This window comes from Arctopsyche grandis, chromosome 13 (genome assembly GCF_051622035.1).
Source record: "Arctopsyche grandis isolate Sample6627 chromosome 13, ASM5162203v2, whole genome shotgun sequence".
Classification (NCBI taxonomy): Eukaryota; Metazoa; Arthropoda; class Insecta; order Trichoptera; family Hydropsychidae; genus Arctopsyche; species Arctopsyche grandis.
Window position 1 is genome coordinate 29,481,213 of NC_135367.1, and position 20,199 is coordinate 29,501,411.

Below are 20,199 nucleotides of genomic sequence, written 5' to 3' on the forward strand. Positions count from 1 at the left end.
GGTGAGGTTAACGAGTTTTGTGTACATCTTACAATCTCGAATTCTTTAATTTCGGTGATGGTTAGGTTAGGTTGGATAAGGTTTGGTGAGGTTATCGAGTTTCGTGTATATTTTAAAATCTCGAATTCTTTGATTTCGGTGATGGTTAGGTTAGGTTGGGTTAATTTTGGTGAGGTAAGCGAGTTTTGTTTAAATTTATGAATCTCGAATTCTTTGATTTCGGTGATGGTTAGGTTAGGTTGGGTTAGCTTTGGTGGGTTGAGTAGCGCGCGGACAGTGGGAGCGAGTGGACGTGTCTGTGCGCGCTCTCTCGGCCGAGCACCGACGCCGGCTGTCTACACAGTCCAGAACCGCTACCGCTACTAGAAGCCAGGAGTCGCAACTAGGAGTCAGGAGGGGCCATTGGCACTTCACTGCGTCTGTGCCAGTAGTATCAGACGTATCTGAAGGAGGTAGGAGAGGCTGTGTGTTTGCATGTAAAAAAAAAAAAACCAGGCCGCCACGTTGTTATAACTACCACACAACCCATAACACACCGACAGTTGTCGAAACACCACGCACATAGCGATAATAATAATTGACACTTTGCAAATTGTCGTTATATCGCGTGTAACACAACATCGCTAATCATCTGACCACGCACGCCGGTTCCGATCGCTATACGAATACGACCAGCTGACTTTCTGTCAAATCGCGCGACAACCATTGACATTTCTCGGGGGCGCGGGGAGCTGCCAGTCACTGTCAAAGGTGGCTACACTGTGAAAAAAGCCAGTGAAACGCCCGCAAATCGTCGTTATATCACGTGTAATACAATACAATACATCGCTTGAACAGCTGTACCACACCACGCCGGTTCCGATCGTGACACGAATACGATCAGCTGACTAGCTGTCAAATAGCGTGACAGCCAATTATATTTCACGCCTGCCTCAGGCAAAGGTGGCTACACTGTGAATAAAGCCAGTGAAACATCCGCAAATTGTTGTAATATTACGTGTAATACAATACAATACAATACATTCCTAGACCATCTGACTACACCACGCCGGTTTCGATCGCGACACGAACACGATCAGCTGACTAGCTGTCAAATCGTGGGGGCGCCGGCGAGCCGCTTGCCACAGACGATCGTTGCAAAGCACCTACTGTACAACACGGCATTCATACAAATAAATAAACAAATATAAATAATTATCTGCAAAACCAATTAAGATTAAAACTCTAATTAAATTATTTATTCACTAGCGACACCTATGGTCAATTTAGATTAAAACCGTAATTAAATTATTTACTCACTAGCGACACCTATGGTCAATTTAGATTAAAACCTTAATTAAATTATTTATACACTAGCGACATCTATGGTCAATTAAGATCAAAACCTTAAATTAAATTATTTATTCACTAGCGACATCTATGGTCACAATTAAAAATCTTTACCACAAAAAATCGTAAGAAGTTAACGTCACCGGGAATGAACCGCCGACATACATAGTTCGCACTATGAACAGCTGACAAACATGCGCGTGACTACCTGCCCCCATACGCGAGAGACGTAACATCATTACATGCACAGCTGATTCTTAGACCAGCTGACCACAACAAACGACACATCGTGGATTATCTGCTGATATGAATGTCCATTTACTTTATCTGTCATTATAAATGCTATTCTTCATGTTTATGTATGAATGTATTTATGTTTATGTTTAATTGGTATTTTGTTTTTTTCTTTTTTGTGTTATATTTTTTTTTTGACCAGTGTGGCACTTTAGGCTTTAGCGCTTCAGGAATTCCTGTTAAGCCACAATGGTCTGTTTAAAATAAATAAATAAATAAATGAATGACAATGAGCAACGAAAAGCCACAGCAACAAATTATGGATCCAATAAACAGAATAAAAGTGGAAATGGACATGCTCGTGGAGTTTGTGTCAAACGTCAAAAACACGAAGGAAAACATTAGAACCCAAATTAGCCTAGTACGCAGATTAGTGACAAGCCTAGCCGAGGAAGAGCAGAAAAATAATAAAATCAACAAAACTGCATCTAAAGCTTCCGACGCGAGCACGGCGACAGAGACGACAGAGAAAAACACTCAGACCGAGACCGAAGAGTGGAAGACCCAACGGAAACAGCAGCGGAAGCAAAAGTGGAAGCCCCAGAAGCCGCTACAGAAGCAACAGGAACAGGAGCAAGCGCAACAGGAAGAAAAACAGCAGCAGCGCCCACAGCCGTATCCACAGCCGCAGACGCAGCAGCAACGACAACAACAAAACAAGGTCCAGCAGAAAAAACCCAAACTGACTATACCGCGCCCAAAAACCGAAGCGATAACACTGAAGCGAAGCGAAAGTAATAACAACACGTACGCGGATATTCTCAAAAAAATAAGAACCACCGTAGACATCGCTGCAACTGGATGCCAGGTGGACCGCATCAGAAAAACCCGGAACGGTATGATCCTAATGGAACTGGAAAGGAACGGCGGCAACCCCACAACGCTAGCAGACGCCATTAAAACAGCACTAGGTGACGACACAACGGTCAGGAGATTAACGACGATGGTGAAGATAGAGGTGCGGGACCTGGATGAAGGAGAAGAGCGCCAAGATGTGATGGACGCCCTCAAACCAGTACTGGGAACGCTTACAGTCGAGGAGGCTGAAGGGGTCAGCCTATTCAACACTTACAACGGAACAAGAGTCGCAGTTGTAAAGATGGCAAGCGACAAAGCACGTACAATCCTAAAAAAAGGTAAGCTTCGCGTAGGATGGGTAAACTGCCGCGTACGACAGCACATAGAAGCGGTCCGCTGTTACAAGTGCCAGGAGTACGGACACTTGGCAGCCACCTGCAGCGGAAGTGACAGGTCCCAACTGTGTCGCCGATGTGGTAAAGGAGGCCACATAGCAGCCAAATGCGAGAACAGTCTGTGCTGCATTGTCTGCAAAGACCGCGGCACGGACACACAGCACATGGCAGGGACACCCAAGTGTCCTGCATACAAAACCGAACTGGAGAGACAGAGGAAGGGGAAGACACAAACATAATGGCTGCAAATGGAAAAATAAGAGTCCTCCAGGTAAACCTTAACCATTGCAGGGCTGCGCAGGACCTCCTCCTGCAGACCATCTATGAGAAAAAAATTGACATCACAATAATAAGCGAACAACATCGCCCATTAAATGGAGATTGGTTCGCCGACACAACCCAGCGCTCGGCGATCTACATCTCACGCGGAAGCGGGATAATCACAGAGGCAGGAACACCACAGGTAGGTGCAGTCTGGGTTCGGGTGCGGGGCGTGCGGTTCTACAGCTGTTACTGTTCGCCGAACGCCTCGGTCTCGGACTTCGTACTGTTTTTGCACGAATTGGAGGCGAGCGTCAGCAGGAGCACAGGACGAGTGGTCGTTGCCGGAGACTTCAATGCAAAGTCTACAGAGTGGGAATCACCTATCACCGATGAGCGCGGTCGCCTACTAGCTGACACAATGGCCAGACTAAACCTGCATGTCCTGAACACCGGAAGTGCAAATACCTTCGTCAGAGGAAGCACTGGCTCCATAGTCGACGTCGCTTTCGCGGACGAGGACACCATTGGCCGCATTACCAACTGGGAGGTGCTCAGCGACACAACACTAAGCGACCACCAATACATCTCATACGAGCTAAGAGACACAAGAACGACCGATTCGACCCCGCATAAGACCGAGCCGACAAGGTGGGCCGTCAGCAAGCTAGACACTAAAACGTGCGAAGAGACGCTCAAGTTCGAGTGTGGCCGTATTCAAGATACCACAACTGGAACAGAACTTTGCAAAGAGACAACGGCAGCGATCACTCGGGCTTGCGAGGCCTCGATGCCGAAGAAGGGTGGAGTGGGACGGAAACCACAATATTGGTGGAACGACGAAATTGCAGAGCTGCGAAGAACCTGCACAAGAAAACGAAGAGAGCACTGTCGGACTGAACGAAGACACAGATCAGGCCACGAAGACGACCAAACGGCCATCGAAACCGCAAGCGAAGCCCACAAAGAAGCAAGAAGAGCAGTCACCTACGCAATCAGGAGGAGTAAAAAGTTGATGTGGGAACAACTCATAGCGACGGTGGACCTGGACCCATGGGGCCAAGCGTATCGTATGGTCCGTGGTAAGCTGTCCGGCCACCGCCAAATTCCCTTCTTAAACAGAGATGGAAATTTGGAAACGATAGTTTCACACCTTTTCCCTACACACAAAGAGACGACACCACAAGCGTGGATCATAGAGCCCGAAGACATCCCAGAGTTTACACTGGGTGAACTATACTCGGCAACAAAACGGCTGTCCACTGACAAATCACCTGGACCTGACGGAATACCGAATGAAATTCTCCGCATATCGGCTAAAGTCTGCCCGAAAACATTGCTGCGGACATTCAACAGCTGCCTCAAGAGTGGAGAATTCCCAAAAATATGGAAAAGGCAGAAACTCGTGCTCATACCCAAGGGCAACAAACCACCGGAGGAGCCGTCGTCATACCGGCCACTGTGCATGTTGGACGGATTGGGCAAACTCCTCGAGCGCCTCATATTACAGAGAGTAGCGAAGACGACGGAGACGGAAGGCGGGTTATGTTCGCAGCAATACGGGTTCAGACCCGGTCGGTCCACGGTAGACGCAATAGCCGAGGTCATAAAGACAATAAAAGACGCTCATAGTGGAACATTAAAAACGAGCAGTCACTGCATAATGGTGACACTGGACGTTAAAAATGCTTTCAATTCTGCCAGATGGGATAAAATAATGTCGGCTCTATCGGAGCTCGGTGGAATACCAGACTACCTTGTAAGAATAATAGGAAGTTACCTGTCGGAGAGGGTTCTGATCACAAGACTGGCAGAACGCAAGATCTCCTCTGGTGTTCCACAGGGCTCTGTCATGGGACCAACATTATGGAACATAATGTACGACTCACTTCTTAAATTAAGACTTCCAGGAGGAGCGAAGCTGGTGGGTTTTGCAGACGACGTAGCTATCATTGTTGTGGCTAGGAAAATAACGGACCTCGAGACCGCCACAAACGACACTCTCGACCTGGTGAACGACTGGATGACGGAAGCCGGACTACAGCTTGCACCACAAAAAACCGAGGCGGTTTTGTTCACCAGAAAAAGAAAAATCGAACCCCCGAAAATCACCATTTCGGGATACGACGTGAGACTAAAAAGGTATTTGACTTATCTTGGAATAATTCTAGATGACAAATTAACCTTTAAGAAACAAGCTGAGCATGCCGCGGAGAAAGCGGCAAGAGCTGTCAACAACATCGGACGACTAATGCCCAACATCGGAGGGCCCAAACCATGCCGAAGAAAACTACTCAACAGCGTAGTGCACTCGGTGATCCTATACGGTGCACCAATATGGGCGCCCAGCATGGCAGTGGAGAGAACCAGGAAATACCTCGCAAGAGTACAACGCAGGGGCGTACTGAGAATCGTATCGGCATATACAACAGTATCCGAGTGCGCAGTACTGGTTATTGCTGGAGTACCACCCATCGACCTACTGGCACATGAAAGAAAGAAGGTATACGAGGGAAGAAAGGAGGGAACGAAAAAAGTAAGAGCGACGGCACGGGCGGAGCTCATGACGGAATGGCAGGTCCGCTGGGACGGCGCAGACAAAGGTAGATGGACACATCGACTGATCCCATCAATCGCAGCCTGGACAAGGAGGAAAAGCGCAAAACCGGACTACCACACAACCCAGCTACTAACCAGCCATGGGTGTTTCGGAGCATTCCTCAACCGCATCGGAAAGGAAACGACAGCAGAATGTCACCACTGTGCATCAATCAGAGATGACGCAGAACATACACTCCTCGTATGCCCTGCATGGGAATCTGAAAGAGCGACACTCGAAGAAAGCACCCCGGTCAACACTGAAGACATAGCACAGAACATCACTAAAGACGTAGCCTCTTGGGAAGCATTCGCAGAGTTCGCAAGGAGCGTCATGAAGCAGAAGGAGGAGGCCGAACGGCTAAGGAAAGCGGAAAGACTTATAGAAGGAAATGAATAGATGTCAACCCATAGATATAGATATACTATTACCAGCCTATGATTAATACTGCAAATGAATGTTTTTCAGGAAACAAAAACCAAGCGGGTCAACTAGATGAACTGGAAAGGAGGGATCCGCACAAAAAGGAGAAGCCAACAAGGACGAAATCAGCCCCTGCGGAAGCAATCCACCAACGAGTGGGGTCCCCAAAGGGGTGAGGTGAGTCGGGGGAGTTTTTTAGTCAGTAAAAATCTGACACTTCCCTCTAGTGCGGACTAGAGGGAGTCTTATTGAAGATTTTCTCCTCCCACGCATAGGAAAAAAAAAAAAAAAAAAAAAAAAAGCTTTGGTGGGTTAGCGAATGTCGTGAAAATCTTAGAATCTCGAATTCTTTGATTTTGGTGTTGGATAGGTTAGGTTGGGTTAGGTATGGTGAGGTAAGCAAGTTTTGTGTATATTTTTGCAATGTCGAATTCTTTGATTTCGGTGATGGTTAGGTAAGGTTGGGTTAGGTTTGGTGAGGTTAGCGAGATTTGTGAATATTTTTGCATTGTCGAATTCTTTGATTTCGGTGATAGTTAGGCTAGGTTGGGTTAGGTTTGGTGAGGTTAGCGAGTTTTGTGTATATTTTTGCATTGTCGATCTCTTTGATTTCGGTGATAGTTAGGCTAGGTTGGGTTAGGTTTGGTGAGGTTAACGAGTTTTGTGTATATTTTTGCATTGTCGATTTCTTTGATTTCGGTGATAGTTAGGCTAGGTTGGGTTAGGTTTGGTGAGGTTAACGAGTTTTGTGTACATCTTACAATCTCGAATTCATTGATTTCGGTGATGGTTAGGTTAGGTTGGGTTAGCTTTGGTGGGTTAGCGAATGTCGTGAAAATCTTAGAATCTCGAATTCTTTGATTTCGGTGTTGGATAGGTTAGGTTGGGTTAGGTATAGTGAGGTAATCGAGTTTTGTGTATATTTTTGCAATGTCGAATCTTTTGACTTCGGTGACGGTTAGGTTGGGTTGGGTTAGGTTTGGTGAGGTAAGCGAGATTTGTGTAAATCTTTAAAACTCGAGTTCTTTGATTTCGGTGATGGTTAGGTTAGGTTGAGTTAGGTTTGGTGAGTTTAGCGAGTTTCGGGTATATTTTTGCAATGTCGAATTCTTTGATTTCAGTGACGGTTAGGTTGGGTTGGGTTAGGTTTGGTGAGGTAAGCGAGTTTTGTGTAAATCTTACAATCTCGAATTCTTTGATTTTGGTGATGGTTAGGTTAGGTCGGATTAGGTTTGGTGAGGTAAGCGAGTTTTGTGTATATTTTTTCATTGTCGAACTCTTTGATTTCGTTGATAGTTAGGCTAGGTTGGGTTAGGTTTGGTGAGGTTAGCGAGTTTTGTGTATATTTTTGCAATTTTGAATTCTTTGATTTCGGTGATGGTTAGGTTAGGTTTGGTTAGCTTTGGTGAGGTTAGCGAATTCCGTGAAAATCTTACAATCTCGAATTCTTTGATTTCGGTCTTGGATAGGTTAGGTTGGGTTAGGAATGGTGAGGTAAGCGAGTTTTGTGTATATTTTTGCATTGTCGAATTCTTTGATTTCGGTGTTGGTTAGGTTAGGTTGGGTTAGGTTTGGTGAGGAGAGCGAGTTTTGTTTATATTTTTGCAATGTCGAATTTTTTGATTTCGGTGATAGATAGGCTAGGTTGGGTTAGGTTTGGTGAGGTTAACGAGTTTTGTGTACATCTTACGATCTCGAATTCTTTGATTTCGGTGATGGTTAGGTTAGGTTAGGTTAGGTTTAGTGAGGTTAGCGAGTTTTGTGTATATTTTTGCATTGTCGAATTCTTTGATTTCGGTGAAAGTTAAGCTAGGTTGGGTCAGGTTTGGTGAGGTTAGCGAGTTTTGTGTATATTTTTGTAATGTCGATTTCTTTGATTTCGGTGATGGTTAGGTTAGGTTGGGTTAGGTTTGGTGAGGTTAGCGAGTTTTGTGTATATTTTTGCATTGTCGAATTCTTTGATTTCGGTGAAAGTTAAGCTAGGTTGGGTCAGGTTTGGTGAGGTTAGCGAGTTTTGTGTATATTTTTGCATTGTCGATTTCTTTGATTTCGGTGATAGTTAGGCTAGGTTGGGTTAGGTTTGGTGAGGTTAACGAGTTTTGTGTACATCTTACAATCTCGAATTCATTGATTTCGGTGATGGTTAGGTTAGGTTGGGTTAGCTTTGGTGGGTTAGCGAATGTCGTGAAAATCTTAGAATCTCGAATTCTTTGATTTCGGTGTTGGATAGGTTAGGTTGGGTTAGGTATGGTGAGGTAATCGAGTTTTGTGTATATTTTTGCAATGTCGATTTCTTTGATTTCGGTGATGGTTAGGTTAGGTTGGGTTAGGTTTGGTGAAGTTAGCGAGTTTTGTGTATATTTTTGCATTGTCGAATTCTTTGATTTCGGTGAAAGTTAAGCTAGGTTGGGTCAGGTTTGGTGAGGTTAGCGAGTTTTGTGTATATTTTTGCATTGTCGATTTCTTTGATTTCGGTGATAGTTAGGCTAGGTTGGGTTAGGTTTGGTGAGGTTAACGAGTTTTGTGTACATCTTACAATCTCGAATTCTTTGATTTCGGTGATGGTTAGGTTAGGTTGGATAAGGTTTGGTGAGGTTAGCGAGTTTCGTTTATACTTTTGCAAAGTCGATTTCTTTGATTTCGGTGATAGTTAGGCTAGGTTGGGTTAGGTTTGGTGAGGTTACCGAGTTTTGTGTATATTTTTGCAATGTCGATTTCTTTGATTTCGGTGATGGTTAGGTTAGGTTGGGTTAGGTTTGGTGAGGTAAGCGAGTTTTTTGTATATTTTTGCATTGTCGAATTCTTTGATTTCGGTGAAAGTTAAGCTAGGTTGGGTCAGGTTTGGTGAGGTTAGCGAGTTTTGTGTATATTTTTGCATTGTCGATTTCTTTGATTTCGGTAATAGTTAGGCTAGGTTGGGTTAGGTTTGGTGAGGTTAACGAGTTTTGTGTACATCTGACAATCTCGAATTCTTTGATTTCGGTGATGGTTAGGTTTCGTTGGATAAGGTTTGGTGAGGTTAGCGAGTTTCGTGTATATTTTAAAATCTCGAATTCTTTGATTTCGGTGATGGTTAGGTTAGGTTGGGTTAGCTTTGGTGGGTTAGCGAATGTCGTGAAAATATAAGAATCTCGAATTCTTTGATTTTGGTGTTGGATAGGTTAGGTTGGGTAAGGTATGGTGAGGTAAGCGAGCTTTGTGTATATTTTTGCAATGTCGAATTCTTTGATTTCGGTGATGGTTAGGTAAGGTTGGGTTAGGTTTGGTGAGGTTAGCGAGTTTCGTGTATACTTTTGCAAGGTCGATTTCTTTGATTTCGGTGATAGTTAGGCTAGGTTGGGTTAGGTTTGGTAAGGTTACCGAGTTTTGTGTATATTTTTGCAATGTCGATTTCTTTGATTTCGGTGATGGTTAGGTTAGGTTGGGTTAGGTTTGGTGAGGTTAGCGAGTTTTGTGTATAATTTTGCATTGTCGAATTCTTTGATTTCGGTGAAAGTTAAGCTAGGTTGGGTCAGGTTTGGTGAGGTTAGCGAGATTTGTGTATATTTTTGCATTGTTAAATTCTTTGATTTCGGTGATAGTTAGGCTAGGTTGGGTTAGGTTTGGTGAGGTAAGCGAGTTTTGTGTATATTTTTGCATTGTCGAACTCTTTGATTTCGTTGATAGTTAGGCTAGGTTGGGTTAGGTTTGGTGAGGTAAGCGACTTTTGTGTATATTTTTGCAGTTTTGAATTCTTTGATTTCGGTGATGGTTAGGTTAGGTTGGGTTAGCTTTGGTGAGGTTAGCGAATTCCGTGGAAATCTTACAATCTCGAATTCTTTGATTTCGGTCTTGAATAGGTTAGGTTGGGTTAGGAATGGTGAGGTAAGCGAGTTTTGTGTATATTTTTGCATTGTCCAATTCTTTGATTTCGGTGTTGGTTAGGTTAGGTTCGGTTAGGTTTGGTGAGGAGAGCGAGTTTTGTGTATATTTTTGCAATGTCGAATTCTTTGATTTCGGTGATGGTTAGGTAAGGTTGGGTTAGGTTTTGTGAGGTTAGCGAGATTTGTGAATATTTTTGCATTGTCGAAATCTTTGATTTCGGTGATAGTTAGGCTAGGTTGAGTTAGGTTTGGTGAGGTAAGCGAGTTTTGTGTATATTTTTGCATTGTCGATCTCTTTGATTTCGGTGATAGTTAGGCTAGGTTGGGTTAGGTTTGGTGAGGTAAGCGAGTTTTGTGTATATTTTCGCATTGTCGATCTCTTTGATTTCGGTGATAGTTAGGCTAGGTTGGGTTAGGTTTGGTGAGGTTAACGAGTTTTGTGTACATCTGACAATCTCGAATTCTTTGATTTCGGTGATGGTTAGGTTTGGTTGGATAAGGTTTGGTGAGGTTAGCGAGTTTCGTGTATATCTTAAAATCTCGAATTCTTTGATTTCGGTGATGGTTAGGTTAGGTTGGGTTAGTTTTGGTGAGGTAAGCGAGTTTTGTTTAAATTTAAAAATCTCGAATTCTTTGATTTCGGTGATGGTTAGGTTAGGTTAAGTTAGCTTTGGTGGGTTCGCGAATGTCGTGAAAATCTTAGAATCTCGAATTCTTTGATTTCGGAGTTGGATAGGTTAGGTTGGGTTAGGTATGGTGAGGTAAGCGAGTTTTGTGTATATTTTTGCAATGTCGAATTCTTTGACTTCGGTGACGGTTAGGTTGGGTTGGGTAAGGTTTGGTGAGGTTAGCGAGATTTGTGTAAATCTTTAAAACTTGAGTTCTTTGATTTCGGTGATCGTTAGGTTAGGTTGGGTTAGGTTTGGTGAGGTTAGCGAGTTTCGTGTATATTTTAAAATCTCGAATTCTCTGATTTCGGTGATGGTTAGGTTAGGTTGGGTTAGTTTTGGTGAGGTAAGGGAGTTTTGTTAAAATTTTAAAATCTCGAATTCTTTGAGTTCGGTGATGGTTAGGTTAGGTTGGGTTATCTTTGGTGAGGTTAGCGAATTTCGTGAAAATCTTACAATCTCGAATTCTTTGATTTCGGTGTTGGATAGGTTATGTTGGGTTAGGTATGGTGAGGTAAGCGAGTTTTGTGTATATTTTTGCAATGTCGAATTCTTTGATTTCGGTGATGGTTAGGTAAGGTTGGGTTAGGTTTGGTGAGGTTAGCGAGATTTGTGAATATTTTTGCATTGTCGAATTCTTTGATTTCGGTGATAGTTAGGCTAGGTTGGGTGGGGTTTGGTGAGGTAAGCGAGTTTTGTGTAAATCTTACAATCTCGAATTCTTTGATTTTGGTGATGGTTAGGTTAGGTCGGATTAGGTTTGGTGAGGTTAGCGAGTTTCGTGTATATTTTAAAATCTCGAATTATTTGATTTCGGTGATGGTTAGGTTAGGTTGGGTTAATTTTGGTGAGGTAAGCGAGTTTTGTTTAAATTTATGAATCTCGAATTCTTTGATTTCGGTGATGGTTAGGTTAGGTTGGGTTAGCTTTGGTGGGTTAGCGAATGTCGTGAAAATCTTAGAATCTCGAATTCTTTGATTTTGGTGTTGGATAGGTTAGGTTGGGTTAGGTATGGTGAGGTAAGCAAGTTTTGTGTATATTTTTGCAATGTCGAATTCTTTGATTTCGGTGATGGTTAGGTAAGGTTGGGTTAGGTTTGGTGAGGTTAGCGAGATTTGTGAATATTTTTGCATTGTCGAATTCTTTGATTTCGGTGATAGTTAGGCTAGGTTGGGTGGGGTTTGGTGAGGTAAGCGAGTTTTGTGTATATTTTTGCATTGTCGATTTCGTTGATTTCGGTGATAGTTAGGCTAGGTTGGGCTAGGTTTGGTGAGGTTAACGAGTTTTGTGTACATCTTACAATCTCGAATTCTTTGATTTCGGTGATGGTTAGGTTAGGTTGGATAAGGTTTGGTGAGGTTATCGAGTTTCGTGTATATTTTAAAATCTCGAATTCTTTGATTTCGGTGATGGTTATGTTAGGTTGGGTTAATTTTGGTGAGGTAAGCGAGTTATGTTTAAATTTATGAATCTCGAATTCTTTGATTTCGGTGATGGTTAGGTTAGGTTGGGTTAGCTTTGGTGGGTTAGCGAATGTCGTGAAAATCTTAGAATCTCGAATTCTTTGATTTTGGTGTTGGATAGGTTAGGTTGGGTTAGGTATGGTGAGGTAAGCGAGTTTTGTGTATATTTTTGCAATGTCGAATTCTTTGATTTCGGTGATGGTTAGGTAAGGTTGGGTTAGGTTTGGCGAGGCTAGCGAGATTTGTGAATATTTTTGCATTGTCGAATTCTTTGATTTCGGTGATAGTTAGGCTAGGTTGGGTTAGGTTTGGTGAGGTAAGCGAGTTTTGTGTATATTTTTGCATTGTCGATTTCTTTGATTTCGGTGATAGTTAGGCTAGGTTGGGCTAGGTTTGGTGAGGTTAACGAGTTTTGTGTACATTTTACAATCTCGAATTCTTTGATTTCGGTGATGGTTAGGTTAGGTTGGATAAGGTTTGGTGAGGTTATCGAGTTTCGTGTATATTTTAAAATCTCGAATTCTTTGATTTCGGTGATGGTTAGGTTAGGTTGGGTTAATTTTGGTGAGGTAAGCGAGTTTTGTTTAAATTTATGAATCTCGAATTCTTTGATTTCGGTGATGGTTAGGTTAGGTTGGGTTAGCTTTGGTAGGTTAGCGAATGTCGTGAAAATCTTAGAATCTCGAATTCTTTGATTTTGGTGTTGGATAGGTTAGGTTGGGTTAGGTATGGTGAGGTAAGCGAGTTTTGTGTATATTTTTGCAATGTCGAATTCTTTGATTTCGGTGATGGTTAGGTAAGGTTGGGTTAGGTTTGGCGAGGTTAGCGAGATTTGTGAATATTTTTGCATTGTCGAATTCTTTGATTTCGGTGATAGTTAGGCTAGGTTGGGTTAGGTTTGGTGAGGTAAGCGAGTTTTGTGTATATTTTTGCATTGTCGATCTCTTTGATTTCGGTGATAGTTAGGCTAGGTTGGGTTAGGTTTGGTGAGGTTAACGAGTTTTGTGTATATTTTTGCATTGTCGATTTCTTTGATTTCGGTGATAGTTAGGCTAGGTTGGGTTAGGTTTGGTGAGGTTAACGAGTTTTGTGTACATCTAACAATCTCGAATTCTTTGATTTCGGTGATGGTTAGGTTAGGTTGGATAAGGTTTGGTGAGGTTAGCGAGTTTCGTGTTTATTTTAAAATCTCGAATTCTTTGATTTCGGTGATGGTTAGGTTAGGTTGGGTTAATTTTGGTGAGGTAAGCGAGTTTTGTTTAAATTTATAAATCTCGAATTCTTTGATTTCGGTGATGGTTAGGTTAGGTTGGGTTAGCTTTGGTGGGTTAGCAAATGTCGTGAAAATCTTAGAATCTCGAATTCTTTGATTTTGGTGTTGGATAGGTAAGGTTGGGTTAGGTATGGTGAGGTAAGCGAGTTTTGTGTATATTTTTGCAATGTCGAATCTTTTGACTTCGGTGACGGTTAGGTTGGGTTGGGTTAGGTTTGGTGAGGTTAGCGAGATTTGGGTAAATCTTTAGAACTCGAGTCCTTTGATTTCGGTGATGGTTAGGTTAGGTTGGGTTAGGTTTGGTGAGTTTATCGAGTTTCGGGTAAATTTTTGCAATGTCGAATTCTTTGATTTCGGTGACGGTTAGGTTGGGTTGGGTTAGGTTTGGTGAGGTAAGCGAGTTTTGTGTAAATCTTACAATCTCGAATTCTTTGATTTCGGTGATGGTTAGGATAGGTTGGCTTAGCTTTGGTGGGTTAGCGAATGTCGTGAAAATCTTAGGATCTCGAATTTTTTGATTTCGGTGTTGGATAGGTTAGGTTGGGTTAGGTATGGTGAGGTAAGCGAGTTTTGTGTATATTTTTGCAATGTCGAATCTTTTGACTTCGGTGACGGTTAGGTTGGGTTGGGTTAGGTTTGGTGAGGTTAGCGAGATTTGTGTAAATCTTTAAAACTCGAGTTCTTTGATTTCGGTGTTGGTTAGGTTAGGTTGGGTTAGGTTTGGTGAGTTTAGCGAGTTTCGGGTATATTCTTGCAATGTCGAATTCTTTGATTTCGGTGATAGTTAGGCTAGGTTGGGTTAGGTTTGGTGAGGTTACCGAGTCTTGTGTATATTTTTGCAATGTCGATTTCTTTGATTTCGGTGATGGTTAGGTTAGGTTGGGTTAGGTTTGGTGAGGTTAGCGAGTTTTGTGTATATTTTTGCATTGTCAAATTCTTTGATTTCGGTGATAGTTCGGCTAGGTTGGGTTATGTTTGGTGAGGTTAGCGAGTTTTGTGTATATTTTTGCATTGTCGATCTCTTTGATTTCGGTGATAGTTAGGCTAGGTTGGGTTAGGTTTGGTGAGGTTAACGAGTTTTGTGTACATCTTACAATCTCGAATTCGTTGATTTCGGTGATGGTTAGGTTAGGTTGGATAAGGTTTGGTAAGGTTAGCGAGTTTCGTGTATATTTTAAAATCTCGAATTCTTTGATTTCGGTGATGGTAAGGTTAGGTTGGGTTAATTTTGGTGAGGTAAGCGTGTTTTGTTCAAATTTAAAAATCTCGAATTCTTTGATTTCGGTGATGGTTAGGTTAGGTTGGGTTAGCTTTGGTGGGTTAGCGAATGTCGTGAAAATCTTAGGATCTCGAATTTTTTGATTTCGGTGTTGGATAGGTTAGGTTGGGTTAGGTATGGTGAGGTAAGCGAGTTTTGTGTATATTTTTGCAATGTCGAATCTTTTGACTTCGGTGACGGTTAGGTTGGGTTGGGTTAGGTTTGGTGAGGTTAGCGAGATTTGTGTAAATCTTTAAAACTCAAGTTCTTTGTTTTCGGTGATGGTTAGGTTAGGTTGGGTTAGGTTTGGTGAGGTTAGCGAGTTTTGTGTATATTTTTGCAATGTCGATTTTTTTAATTTGGTGATGGTTAGGTTAGGTTGGGTAAGGTTTAGTGAGGTAACCGAGTTTTGTGTATATTTTTGCAATGTCGATTTCTTTGATTTCGGTGATGGTAAGGTTAGGTTAGGTAAGGTTTGTTGAGGTTAGCGAGTTTTTTGTATATTTTTGCATTGTCGAATTCTTTGATTTCGGTGATAGTTAGGCTAGGTTGGTTAGGTTTGGTGAAGTAAGCGAGATTTGTGTCTATTTTTGCATTGTCGAATTCTTTGATTTCGGTGATAGTTAGGCTAGGTTGGGTTAGGTTTGGTGAGGTTAGCGAGTTTTGTGTATGTTTTTGCATTGTCGATCTCTTTGATTTCGGTGATAGTTAGGCTAATTTCGGTTAGGTTTGGTGAGGTTAACGAGTTTTGTGTACATCTTACAATCTCGAATTCGTTGATTTCGATAATGGTTAGGTTAGGTTGGATAAGGTTTGGTGAGGTAAGCGAGTTTCGTGTATATTTTAAAATCTCGAATTCTTTGATTTCGGTGATGGTTACGTTAGGTTGGGTTAGGTTTGGTGAGTTTAGCGAGTTTCGGGTATATTTTTGCAATGTCGAATTCTTTGATTACGGTGACGGTTAGGTTGGGTTGGGTTAGGTTTGGTGAGGTAAGCGAGTTTTGTGTAAATCTTACAATCTCGAATTCTTTGATTTTGGTGATGGTTAGGTTAGGTTAGGTTAGGTTAGGTTAGGTTAGGTTAGGTTAGGTTAGGTTAGGTTAGGTTAGGTTAGGTTAGGTTAGGTTAGGTTAGGTTTGGTGAGGTTAGCGAGTTTCGTGTATACTTTTGCAAGGTCGATTTCTTTGATTTCGGTGATAGTTAGGCTAGGTTGGGTTAGGTTTGGTGAGGTAAGCGAGTTTTGTGTAAATCTTACAATCTCGAATTCTTTGATTTCGGTGATGGTTAGGTTAGGTTGGCTTAGCTTTGGTGGGTAAGCGAATGTCGTGAAAATCTTAGGATCTCGAATTTTTTGATTTCGGTGTTGGATAGGTTAGGTTGGGTTAGGTATGGTGAGGTAAGCGAGTTTTGTGTATATTTTTGCAATGTCGAATCTTTTGACTTCGGTGACGGTTAGGTTGGGTTGGGTTAGGTTTGGTGAGGTTAGCGAGTTTTGTGTATATTTTTGCAATTTTGAATTCTTTGATTTCGGTGATGGTTAGGTTAGGTTTGGTTAGCTTTGGTGAGGTTAGCGAATTCCGTGAAAATCTTACAATCTCGAATTCTTTGATTTCGGTCTTGGATAGGTTAGGTTGGGTTAGGAATAGTGAGGTAAGCGAGTTTTGTGTATATTTTTTCATTGTCGAATTCTTTGATTTCGGTGTTGGTTAGGTTAGGTTGGGTTAGGTTTGGTGAGGAGAGCGAGTTTTGTGTATATTTTTGCAATGTCGAATTCTTTGATTTCGGTGATAGATAGGCTAGGTTGGGTTAGGTTTGGTGAGGTTAACGAGTTTTGTGTACATCTTACAATCTCGAATTCTTTGATTTCGGTGATGGTTAGGTTAGGTAAGGTTAGGTTTGGTGAGGTTAGCGAGTTTTGTGTATATTTTTGCATTGTCGAATTCTTTGATTTCGGTGAAAGTTAAGCTAGGTTGGGTCAGGTTTGGTGAGGTGAGCGAGTTTTGTGTATATTTTTGCAATGTCGATTTCTTTGATTTCGGTGATGGTTAGGTTAGGTTGGGTTAGGTTTGGTGAGGTTAGCGAGTTTTGTGTATATTTTTGCATTGTCGAATTCTTTGATTTCGGTGAAAGTTAAGCTAGGTTGGGTCAGGTTTGGTGAGGTTAGCGAGTTTCGTGTATATTTTAAAATCTCGAATTCTCTGATTTCGGTGATGGTTAGGTTAGGTTGGGTTAGTTTTGGTGAGGTAAGGGAGTTTTGTTAAAATTTTAAAATCTCGAATTCTTTGAGTTCGGTGATGGTTAGGTTAGGTTGGGTTATTTTTGGTGAGGTTAGCGAATTTCGTGAAAATCTTACAATCTCGAATTCTTTGATTTCGGTGTTGGATAGGTTATGTTGGGTTAGGTATGGTGAGGTAAGCGAGTTTTGTGTATATTTTTGCAATGTCGAATCTTTTGACTTCGGTGACGGTTAGGTTGGGTTGGGTTAGGTTTGGTGAGGTAAGCGAGTTTTGTGTAAATCTTACAATCTCGAATTCTTTGATTTTGGTGATGGTTAGGTTAGGTCGGATTAGGTTTGGTGAGGTTAGCGAGTTTCGTGTATACTTTTGCAAAGTCGATTTCTTTGATTTCGGTGATAGTTAGGCTAGGTTGGGTTAGGTTTGGTGAGGTTACCGAGTTTTGTGTATATTTTTGCATTGTCGATTTCTTTGATTTCCGTGATAGTTAGGCTAGGTTAGGTTAGGTTTGGTGAGGTTAACGAGTTTTGTGTACATCTTACAATCTCGAATTCTTTGATTTCGGTGATGGTTAGGTTAGGTTGGATAAGGTTTGGTGAGGTTATCGAGTTTCGTGTATATTTTAAAATCTCGAATTCTTTGATTTCGGTGATGGTTATGTTAGGTTGGGTTAATTTTGGTGAGGTAAGCGAGTTATGTTTAAATTTATGAATCTCGAATTCTTTGATTTCGGTGATGGTTAGGTTAGGTTGGGTTAGCTTTGGTGGGTTAGCGAATGTCGTGAAAATCTTAGAATCTCGAATTCTTTGATTTTGGTGTTGGATAGGTTAGGTTGGGTTAGGTATGGTGAGGTAAGCGAGTTTTGTGTATATTTTTGCAATGTCGAATTCTTTGATTTCGGTGATGGTTAGGTAAGGTTGGGTTAGGTTTGGCGAGGCTAGCGAGATTTGTGAATATTTTTGCATTGTCGAATTCTTTGATTTCGGTGATAGTTAGGCTAGGTTGGGTTAGGTTTGGTGAGGTAAGCGAGTTTTGTGTATATTTTTGCATTGTCGATTTCTTTGATTTCGGTGATAGTTAGGCTAGGTTGGGCTAGGTTTGGTGAGGTTAACGAGTTTTGTGTACATTTTACAATCTCGAATTCTTTGATTTCGGTGATGGTTAGGTTAGGTTGGATAAGGTTTGGTGAGGTTATCGAGTTTCGTGTATATTTTAAAATCTCGAATTCTTTGATTTCGGTGATGGTTAGGTTAGGTTGGGTTAATTTTGGTGAGGTAAGCGAGTTTTGTTTAAATTTATGAATCTCGAATTCTTTGATTTCGGTGATGGTTAGGTTAGGTTGGGTTAGCTTTGGTAGGTTAGCGAATGTCGTGAAAATCTTAGAATCTCGAATTCTTTGATTTTGGTGTTGGATAGGTTAGGTTGGGTTAGGTATGGTGAGGTAAGCGAGTTTTGTGTATATTTTTGCAATGTCGAATTCTTTGATTTCGGTGATGGTTAGGTAAGGTTGGGTTAGGTTTGGCGAGGTTAGCGAGATTTGTGAATATTTTTGCATTGTCGAATTCTTTGATTTCGGTGATAGTTAGGCTAGGTTGGGTTAGGTTTGGTGAGGTAAGCGAGTTTTGTGTATATTTTTGCATTGTCGATCTCTTTGATTTCGGTGATAGTTAGGCTAGGTTGGGTTAGGTTTGGTGAGGTTAACGAGTTTTGTGTATATTTTTGCATTGTCGATTTCTTTGATTTCGGTGATAGTTAGGCTAGGTTGGGTTAGGTTTGGTGAGGTTAACGAGTTTTGTGTACATCTAACAATCTCGAATTCTTTGATTTCGGTGATGGTTAGGTTAGGTTGGATAAGGTTTGGTGAGGTTAGCGAGTTTCGTGTTTATTTTAAAATCTCGAATTCTTTGATTTCGGTGATGGTTAGGTTAGGTTGGGTTAATTTTGGTGAGGTAAGCGAGTTTTGTTTAAATTTATAAATCTCGAATTCTTTGATTTCGGTGATGGTTAGGTTAGGTTGGGTTAGCTTTGGTGGGTTAGCAAATGTCGTGAAAATCTTAGAATCTCGAATTCTTTGATTTTGGTGTTGGATAGGTAAGGTTGGGTTAGGTATGGTGAGGTAAGCGAGTTTTGTGTATATTTTTGCAATGTCGAATCTTTTGACTTCGGTGACGGTTAGGTTGGGTTGGGTTAGGTTTGGTGAGGTTAGCGAGATTTGGGTAAATCTTTAGAACTCGAGTCCTTTGATTTCGGTGATGGTTAGGTTAGGTTGGGTTAGGTTTGGTGAGTTTATCGAGTTTCGGGTAAATTTTTGCAATGTCGAATTCTTTGATTTCGGTGACGGTTAGGTTGGGTTGGGTTAGGTTTGGTGAGGTAAGCGAGTTTTGTGTAAATCTTACAATCTCGAATTCTTTGATTTCGGTGATGGTTAGGATAGGTTGGCTTAGCTTTGGTGGGTTAGCGAATGTCGTGAAAATCTTAGGATCTCGAATTTTTTGATTTCGGTGTTGGATAGGTTAGGTTGGGTTAGGTATGGTGAGGTAAGCGAGTTTTGTGTATATTTTTGCAATGTCGAATCTTTTGACTTCGGTGACGGTTAGGTTGGGTTGGGTTAGGTTTGGTGAGGTTAGCGAGATTTGTGTAAATCTTTAAAACTCGAGTTCTTTGATTTCGGTGTTGGTTAGGTTAGGTTGGGTTAGGTTTGGTGAGTTTAGCGAGTTTCGGGTATATTCTTGCAATGTCGAATTCTTTGATTTCGGTGATAGTTAGGCTAGGTTGGGTTAGGTTTGGTGAGGTTACCGAGTCTTGTGTATATTTTTGCAATGTCGATTTCTTTGATTTCGGTGATGGTTAGGTTAGGTTGGGTTAGGTTTGGTGAGGTTAGCGAGTTTTGTGTATATTTTTGCATTGTCAAATTCTTTGATTTCGGTGATAGTTCGGCTAGGTTGGGTTATGTTTGGTGAGGTTAGCGAGTTTTGTGTATATTTTTGCATTGTCGATCTCTTTGATTTCGGTGATAGTTAGGCTAGGTTGGGTTAGGTTTGGTGAGGTTAACGAGTTTTGTGTACATCTTACAATCTCGAATTCGTTGATTTCGGTGATGGTTAGGTTAGGTTGGATAAGGTTTGGTAAGGTTAGCGAGTTTCGTGTATATTTTAAAATCTCGAATTCTTTGATTTCGGTGATGGTAAGGTTAGGTTGGGTTAATTTTGGTGAGGTAAGCGTGTTTTGTTCAAATTTAAAAATCTCGAATTCTTTGATTTCGGTGATGGTTAGGTTAGGTTGGGTTAGCTTTGGTGGGTTAGCGAATGTCGTGAAAATCTTAGGATCTCGAATTTTTTGAT